A 10,215-nucleotide genomic window follows, 5' to 3' on the forward strand; every position below is an offset into this window, starting at 1 on the left:
ACCGATTTGAGGCGGTTCTTTCGGTTCAGGGGTATCACGGGCATTTCGCGTGTCGGGATTTCACAGGAGGTGGGATTTTTCGCGCGTGTTGTAATTTTGGAATAGCAAGGTGTGGGTTGAGATGGAGGGTGTTGTCGGAGCACAGCGAGACAAAGATATATCTTAAATATTTCGGGCTAACAAGGCGCGGGTTGAAATTTCTGGACAACCCTAACGTGTACTGTACCAAATCAATTCGCACTACAAATGTCATTCAAAACTTTGAATTCATGTTATGTTCAATCAAAATATTTCGCTACGTGTATAATGCATGCAACCTACTACTCAAATGAACGTTTTAGTGCATTCCAAATGTATATACTACCACTTCAATATGAACTAAATTTGAATTCGTTTCTCTATTTGAATAAGATCTACAATAATGATTGTTGTGAAGTCAAAGCATTTGAATTCGTTTCTCTATTTTAATAAGATCTACAATCATCATTATTGTCAAGTTAAACCATCGTTCGTGTATTATCTTCACAACACACCACATGATTAGTCTCGAGTTACATATGAACTATATGTACTATATGAACTCAAACTTGATTTTTTGAGTCCACTTTTTGTTGATTTCAAATCACAGTACATTTCAAGCTCTAGCTAGATCTTCATAATCTAAACCATGTCTCATATGCATAATGTGTTTATCACATTATGTATGGTGCCCCGCCCCCTACGCCTACAAGTATTTAGATAGGAGTTTCAAACACCACACATTACCACAAATTCAAATAAAATATGAGAATGTTTGATATATAGTATTGTTTATATTGTTCGATATTTAGTTGTAAGCTGCAAACGCCACACATTATCACAAATTCAAATAAAATGTGAGATTGTTTGATGTATAGTATGGTTTAGATTGTTCGACCTTTAGCTATGAGTTGCAAATTCCATTGATACGTCTTCGTCGTATCTATAATTTTTGATTGTTCCATGCCAATATTCTTCAACTTTCATATACTTTTGGCAATTTTTTATACTATTTTTGGGACTAACATATTGATCCAGTGCCCAGTGCCAATCCCTGTTTGTTGCATGTTTTATGTTTCACAGAAAACCAATATCAAACGGAGTCCAAACGGGATAAAAACGGACGGATAATGATTTTGGAATATTTGGGATTTTCCGGAGGAAGAATCAACGCAAAACGGTGTCCGAGGTGGCCACGAGACAGGGGGGCACCCACACCCCCTGGGCGCGCCTGGCACTCTCGTGGGCTACCCGTCAGGCGGTTGATGCCCTTCTTTTGCCGCAAGAAAGCTAATTTTATGAGGAAAATCTGGGCGAAAGATTCACCCCAATCGGAGTTACGGATCTCCGGATATTTAAGAAACGGTGAAGGGGTAGAATCTGGAAACGCAGAAATAGAGAGATAGATCCAATCTCGGAGGGGCTCTCGCCCCGACAAAGCCATGGGAGCCAAGTACCAGAGGGGAAACCCTGCTCCCATCTAGGGAGAAGGTCAAGGAAGAAGAAGAAGAAGGGGGGCTCTCTCCCCCTTGCTTCCGGTGGCATCGGAACGCCGCCGGGGGCCATCATCATCACCGCGATCTTCACCAACACCTCCGCCATCTTCACCAACATCTCCATCACCTTCCCCCATCTATATTCAGCGGTCCACTCTCCCGCAACCCGCTGTACCCTCTACTTGAACATGGTGATTTATGCTTCATATTATTATCCAATGATGTGTTGCCATCCTATGATGTCTGAGTAGACTTTCGTTGTCCTATCGGTGATTGATGAATTGCTATGATTGGTTTAATTTTCATGTGGTTATGTTGCTGTCCTTTGGTGCCCATCATATGAGCGCGCGCGTGGATCACACCATAGGGTTAGTTGTATGTTGATAGGACTATGTATTGGAGGGCTAGAGTGACAGAAGTTTTAACCTAGCATAGAAATTGATGCATACGGGATTGAAGGGGGACCAATATATCTAAATGCTATGGTTGGGTTTTACCTTAATGAACCTTAGTAGTTGCGGATGCTTGCTAATAGTTCCAATCATAAGTGCATAGAATTCCAAGTCAGGGATGACATGCTAGCGGTGGCCTCTCCCACATAAAACTTGTTATCGGTCTAGTAAAGTAGTCAATTACTTAGGGACAATTTCACAACTCCTACCACCACTTTTCCACACTCGCTATATTTACTTTATTGCTTCTTTATCTAAACAGCCCCTACTTTTTATTTACGTGTTCTTTATTATCTTGCAAACCTATCCAACAACACCTACAAAGTACTTTTAGTTTCATACTTGTTCTAGGTAAAGCGAACGTCAAGCGTGCGTAGAGTTGTATCACTGGTCGATAGAACTTGAGGGAATAGTTATTCTACCTTTAGCTCCTCGTTGGGTTCAACACTCTTACTTATCGAAAACTGTGGCGATCCCCTACACTTGTGGGTTATCAAGACCTTTTTCTGGCGCCGTTGCTGGGGAGTCATAGCGTGGGGTGAATATTCTCGTGTGTGCTTGTTTGTTTTATCACTAAGTAATTTTTATTTGCTGTTCTTAGTTGTTCTCTATCTTTAGTTATGGATATGGAACACAAAATACCAAACAAATTAGGTGTACTAGTCATCAACCCGTGCGGATGCACGGGCTAGTCATCTTGGAAAGGCATGGAGATATTAATAGCTTATTGGATTAAAAAACACTTACATATTTCAATATACAGAAATCTAGTATTTACCTATTAAATGTTAGGATTTAAATAATTAAATATTAGCTTACCATATGTCAATATGTCTGAGATTAGTTAGTTTGGAGAAGGACATAAGTAAATGTTAGGAAAAATTCAGGGAAAAAAATCCAACTTTGAACGTACACTAATCATAGAATTCATGTTTCATGATCAAAATGTAAGGGAAAATGCATTCTCAACTATGTTTGCAATGTAGCATAAATATATTTAAAGTGATTTCATTGTTTTGGTTTTTATGCGATATTTTTCACTCTCGAATATATTGCTGGAGCATCATTTTAGATATCATTTTTTTACTTGGCCCGATCAGGTTGAAAATAAACAAATCTTTTTTTATAATAAAAAATGTAGAGAATCATAAAATGGTTGGCGGAGCGAGAATAGCAAAGATACCTAGAAAAATGAACACAATATATTAGAAGCCATTGGATCACATTAAGATTTATAAGAATCATATGACCTGTTGTAAAAAAAAATGAGGAAATAAATTGAAAATATTTGATCAGATAATGTTAACACATTTACCTCATTGTTGTATTATGTTTTCTTGCTTTGCAAATAAGCAATGACATCCTAAAAAAGAGGTACTATGATGTCACCATCTTTACAAAACACCATGAATTCTTAATTAAAAATCACCTAAACATTTTCCACAAAACGTGAGAATTACCATGATACAAAAATTATTAGGTGATTCCACATGTTCATTTTTTACCATCTGAAGTATGTCAAATATATGAAAAATTGTCGACAGAAAACCAAAGAAGGCATTAGTTCATATGAACATAATTAAGAAGACAACTATTTACCCATAGCATCCATATTTCCATAGTCGAGACAACCAGATGATTTTACAACATTTAATTTATATTTGGGAAAATAAATTAGGTAATAATACTCATTATATACTCAAAAAGGGAACTGTTTTGACTCGTTATCATCGTCAAGTAAAATATCCATAAAATTATGTACAAAAAAATAAATGAACTACTTAAGAAAATTTTGAAAGCGCTATCTCTGAAAACAAAATGTAAGTAGCATGAGCAATGCATGAACACTACAAATCATTTTTTGTAAAAAAAAGTGTACCGTAGATCGGAACCGGCAATCAATTATTAATTACACAAACTATTATACCTATGGTCATATCAATTGAAGAAAAAAACACCTTATTAATCTTTCAGTACACCGAAGCCTGGAATAAAATGGAAGCTAAAGGAACAATTTTAATTCAGAGCATAGCTAAAATAGCTGCAGTTTTGTTATATAAAGGGGATTTTTTATTAAATAAAAAAACATGATATGTGTTGGCTAATACAAAAAGAGTAGACCAGGTGTGGCAGAACACGCTACCTTTAGCATTAGATAGGATAGCTTAGGTAGGGATTTTGTTTCTCCGTCCAGCACATAGCTCTATTAATATGTCAATGCAGCATAAGAATGTAAAACCAATGAATCTAGTATGTGTGACATGGTTATTTGGCAGCATTTTCCGCAAAAACTATATGAAAATACACCTCTTGTACGGATTGCTATATTTATGTAGCTGAAGTCAGAATTAAACCACTGAAACAAAATCCTTTATAACATAAAAAGTACACATAAGGGATAAAAAGTTGACCTTGGTATTGTTACAAATTATCATTTAAATCTCTGTTAACTGAACAGAGCATAATAGTAAATCTAATAGAGATATTTAGAAAAGATAAATCTGTTATCCCAGTTTTAATCTATCCAAAGGACAAATACTGGGTACATATCTATTGTACTTTATGGGAAAATGAAATAACAAAAAAGAGAGAAGATACGATACAATTTATATAACGAACACACACCTGGTGGCTGCCCAACGCATTGGCTGTGGAGGCTCTTTTTCAAATACGAATCAATGCACCTGTCTGCTTGCACAGCCGGCTTGTGTGCATGTCCAAGCGCATGCTGCTACTGACAAAAGCATCCACCCTCCATGAATTCTAGAATCGAGCCTTGCTACGTACGTGAAAGTTGTAGCTGTGCAAGTTCTGTGGCGGGCAAATAATCAGCAGAGCTAGCTTGTTCCTCGTCATAGAGTAATTGGCAAGTGCGATAATATATGCTTCACGTCAGCTACATGCCTGCATCAATCTGCTTCCATTAGGGACTGAGATATGTACAATTTAGTGCGGCAATTGCGAACCCATGGCATGGAATAGGGAGGCTGAAGAACCTTTGACTTGATGGAGTCGTGGATCCTGATGTGTATGTCAATCGCATGGCCGATGGCCATAGGTAAAACCTTTAGTTAATCTTGATTAGATGGAAAGTCCTGATCGCGCTGCCGAGGAAAGAGGAGAACGGCCGCGATGGTCGTAGGTAAAACCTGTAGTTAATCTTGATTAGATGGGAAGTCAAGATGGCACTGCCGACGAAAGAGCAGAACGGACGCAACGGCTAGACGCACGTCATGCATAGGAGAAACTGAGATGAGAAGGGCTTGACGAAGGAAAGAGGAACAGTTGGGTTGCATGAAGACATTTATGGGAATCGTATGATTCTTTTTTAGGTTTCTATAAGATAGAGGTCGTTTTTTCTCATGGGAGAAATAGGCTTTTCAGATCAAGGAGATGTATAAGATGGGTAAATTGCTTGCAACCGCTCCCCAATGGAAAAATTCAGCATGACGTGCCGACCAAAAGCTGGGTTGTGCAACTATGTAAAAACAGATTTTCCTTTGTTTCTAGGAAACGTAGAGAGACCCAAGGGAGGAAGACTCCTGTACGTGGTAGGTCCTAGTAGACGTGAAAAAATGAGAGAGTTGGCTCATGGGGGAGGGGATACGTGAGCTTTTTTATTTGTGAGTCATGGGATAGATACATGTGTTTTTTTTTTCATGTGAGTCGATCTACACCGTAATAATTCGGTCCCACCAGATTAACGGCTCGTAAAATCTAATTAACATGGTAATTTCTAGGGAGTCTAAAATTAGTATAGGTATAGATAGATATAGATAGATAGATAGATAGATATAGAAGATAGACTTGCTACTCATGGAGATGGGGTAACTCCTAAAACCCCATGTTCAAGATATTATGTACTACTTTGATAATCCTGAGAAAACCCCATTCAACTTTATAATGGGAGACACGTTGGATCAACGTGAATACTTTAGGGATTATTGCTCGACACAAAAAGGGAAACTATTATGGGATTAATTTATTATGTTGAAGTGGTATGCTAGGCAACTATGCTTGAGATATAACATTACTTGTTGCTCTAGGATGAAGGCTCCACACCTTACCTTTTCATGCAAATTTAATGATAATGAAACCTTAGCTTCTTATGCTAATGGTATATATGATTACTATGATGTTGAACAAATTGAAGAATTTGTTGCTTTTAAGGCTGCTTATGAAATTGAATCTTTGTTTGAAAAGTATGAAGCTTTTGATGATGATGTTTATAGGCCTGAAAATCTTGCTATACTTAGATATTGCTATGAAAATTATGAATACAATTACTATATTACTGCATTTGTTGAGAAAGTCTCCGCTGTCCAAGAAGAGACTAATATTTTGCAGGAAGCTATCGAGGAAGAAAGTGATGAAATTGTGAGCTCATTGGATGAAAAAGATGATAAGGAGAGCGAAGAACAAAAGGAGGAAGAGCGGATTGATCACCCGTGCCCACCTTCTAATGCGAGTAACTCTTCAACTCATACATTGTTTAATTCCCCTTCATGCTTACCGAAGGATGATTGCTATGATGATTGCTATGATCCCATTGTTTCTCTTGAAATATCCCTTTTTAATGATGCTTGCTATGCTTGTGTCCAAGATGCCAATATGAATTATGCTTATGGAGATGAACTAGCTATAGTTCCTTATGTTAAACATGAAATTGTTGCTATTGCACCCACGCATGATAGTCCTATTATCTTTTTGAATTCTCCAAACTACACTATATTGGAGAAGTTTGTGCTTATTAAGGATTATGTTGATGGGTTGCCTTTTACCGTTGCACATGATGATTTTGATAGATATAATATGCATGTGCTTGCTGCTCCTACTTGCAATTATTATGAGAGAGGAACTACATCTCCGCCTCTTTATGTTTCCAACACGATAGCATTGCAAGAATCTGCTTATACTATGCATTGGCCTTTACTTGGTGTGCATGAATTGTTCTTTTATGACATGCCTATGCATAGGAAGAGAGTTAGACTTCGTTGTTGCATGATATATGTTACTTTGTGCTCACTACTAAATTACAAATCATTGTTAATTAAAATTGGCTTTGATATACCTTGGGATCCGGGTGGATCATTTACTTGAGCACTATATGCCTAGCTTAATGGCTTTAAAGAAAGCGCTGCCAATGAGACAACCCGGAAGTTTTAGAGAGTCATTTAAGAGTCATTTATTTCTGTTGAGTGCTTTTATATAGTTTAGAAACAAAATAAAATAAAGAGGGGAACCTAAAAACTTTTCAAAAAGGAAAGTGAAAGTGAGAGAGACAAGCATTGTTGAAGTGGGAGAGCTCCTTGAACTTTGTTTATGCTCACGGAAACTTTGTGAATCTTGATTACAGAAACTTCTCAACAAAAATAAATATACCCTTGTATAATTCCATTGTATTGTAAAAATAATGTGCCAAGGTTTGCCTTTAGGATGTTTACAATGCTTGTTGGTTTGTACGGTGCAGGACAGAAACTTTGTCTGTAGTGATTGATTTTACATGTTTTGCTGGAACGTCAAACGGTTCTGATTCCTTTTGCAATGTCTTTCTGTACAACTTGTTTATTTTTCCTAATTTTGGTGGAATTTTTGGGATATCAGAAGTATGGTGAATGTTCAGATTCCTACAGACTGTTCTGTTTTTGACAGATTCTATTGTTGATGCATAGTTTGCTTGTTTTGATGAAATTATCAATTTATATCAGTGGATTAAGCCATGGAAAAGCTATATTACAGTAGACACAATGCAAAAACAAAATATGAATTGGTTTGCTACAGTACTTAGAGTAGTGATTTGCTTTATTATACTAATGGATCTTACCGAGTTTTCTGTTGAAGTTTGGTGTGGATGAAGTGTTTGATCGAGGAGGTCTCGATATGAGGAAAAGGAAGAGAGGCAAGAGCTCAAGCTTGGGGATGCCTGAGGCACCCCAAGTAAATATTCAAGGAGACTCAAGCGTCTAAGCTTGGGGATGCCCCGGAAGGCATCCCCTCTTTCTTCAACAAGTATCGGTATGTTTTCGGATTCGTTTCGTTCATGCGATATGTGCAAGTCTTGGAGCATCTTTTGCATTTAATTTTCACTTTTCTTTTAAGCACCATGCTGGTATGAGAGAGTCCTTGGTTGATTTATAGAATGCTCATTTCACCTCACTTAAATCTTTTGAATGTGGCTTTATAGAATGCTTCATGTGCTTCACTTATATCATTTGAAGTTTGGATTGCCTGTTTCTCTTCACATAGAAAATTGCCATTTGTAGAATGCTCTTTTGCTTCACTTATAATTGTTAGAGCGTGGGCATATATTTTGTAGAAAGAATTAAACTCTCTTGCTTCACTTATATCTATTTAGAGAGATGACAGGAATTGGTCATTCACATGGTTAGTCATAAAATCTTACATAAGCTTGTAGATCACTGAATATGATATGTTTGATTCCTTGCAATAGTTTTGCGATATAAAGGCGGTGATATTAGAGTCATGCTAGTTGAGTAATTGTGAAATTGAGAAATACTTGTGTTGAGGTTTGCAAGTCCCGTAGCATGCACGTATGGTGAACCGTTATGTAACGAAGTTGGAGCATGAGGTGCTCTTTGATTTCTTTCCTTATGAGTGGCAGTCGGGGACGAGCGATGGACTTTTCCTACCAATCTATCCCTCTTGGGGCATGCGTAGTATTACTTTGCTTCGAGGGCTAAGTAGACTTTTGCAATAAGTATATGAGTTCTTTATGACTAATGTGAGTCCATGGATATACGCACACTCATCCTTCCATTTAGCTAGCCTCTATTATACCGCGCAACTTTCGACGGTATCATGCACCCATTATTTACCTTCCTCAAAACAGCCACCATACCGACCTACATGGCATTTCCATAGCCATTCCGACATATATTGCCATGCAACTTTCCACCGTTCCGTTTATTATGACATGTTTCATCATTGTCATATTGCTTTGCATGATCGTAAGATAGCTAGCATGATGTTTCCATGGCTTGTCCGTTTTTTGATGTCATTACTATGCTAGATCATTGCACATCCCGGTACACCACCGGAGGCATTCATATAGAGTCATACCTTTGTTGTAATATTGAGTTGTAAGTAAATAAAAGTGTGATGATCATCATTATTAGAGCATTGCCCCAGTGAGGAAAGGATGATGGAGACTATGATTCCCCCACAAGTCGGGATGAGACTCCGGACTTTATGAAAAATAAAAGAGGCCAAAGAAGCCCACCAAAAAAATAAAAGAAAAAAATAAAAAAAGAAGAAAAAAGAAAATAAAAATAAAAAAATGAGAGAAAAAAAGAGAAGGGGCAATCTTACTATCCTTTTACCACACTTGTGCTTCAGAGTAGCACCATGTTCTTAATAGAGAGAGTCTCCTATGCTTTCACTTTCATATACTAGTGGGAATTTTTCATTATAGAACTTGGCTTGTATATTCCAATCATGGGCTTCTTCAAAATTCCCTAGGTCTTCGTGAGCAAGCAAGTTGGATGCACACCCACTTAGTTTCTTTTGTTGAGCTTTCATATATTTATAGCTCTAGTGCATCCGTTGCATGGCAATCCCTACTCACTCACATTGATATCTATTTATGGGCATATCCATAGCCCGTTGATACGCCTAGTTGATGAGAGACTATCTTCTCCCTTTTTGTCCTCACAAGCACCACCATATACCACCATAGTGCTATGTCCATGGCTTGCGCTCATGTATTGCGTAAGAGTTGAAAAAGCTGAAGCGCGTTAAAAAGTATGAACCAATTGCTCGGCTCGTCATCGGGGTTGTGCATGATTTGAATGCTTTCTGTGATGAAGATGGAGCATAGCCAGACTAAATGATTTTTAAGGGATGAGCTTTCTTTGGCTAGGTTATTTTGATAAGACATAATTGCTTGGTTGGTATGCTTGAAGTATTATTGTTTTTATGTCAAATGATAGACTATTGCCTTGAATCACTCGTGTATTAATATTTATGCCATGATTAGACATATGATCAAGATTATGCTAGGTAGCATTCCACATCAAAAATTATCTTTTTCTATCATTTACCTATTCGAGGACCAGCAGGAATTAAGCTTGGGGATGCTGATACGTCTCCATCGTATCTATAATTTTTGATTGTTCCATGCCAATATTCTTCAACTTTCATATACTTTTGGAAACTTTTTATACTATTTTTGGGACTAACATATTGATCCAGTGCCCAGTGTCAGTTCCTGTTTGTTGCATGTTTTAAGT

This window comes from Triticum dicoccoides, chromosome 6B (genome assembly GCF_002162155.2).
Source record: "Triticum dicoccoides isolate Atlit2015 ecotype Zavitan chromosome 6B, WEW_v2.0, whole genome shotgun sequence".
NCBI classification, from domain to species: Eukaryota; Viridiplantae; Streptophyta; class Magnoliopsida; order Poales; family Poaceae; genus Triticum; species Triticum dicoccoides.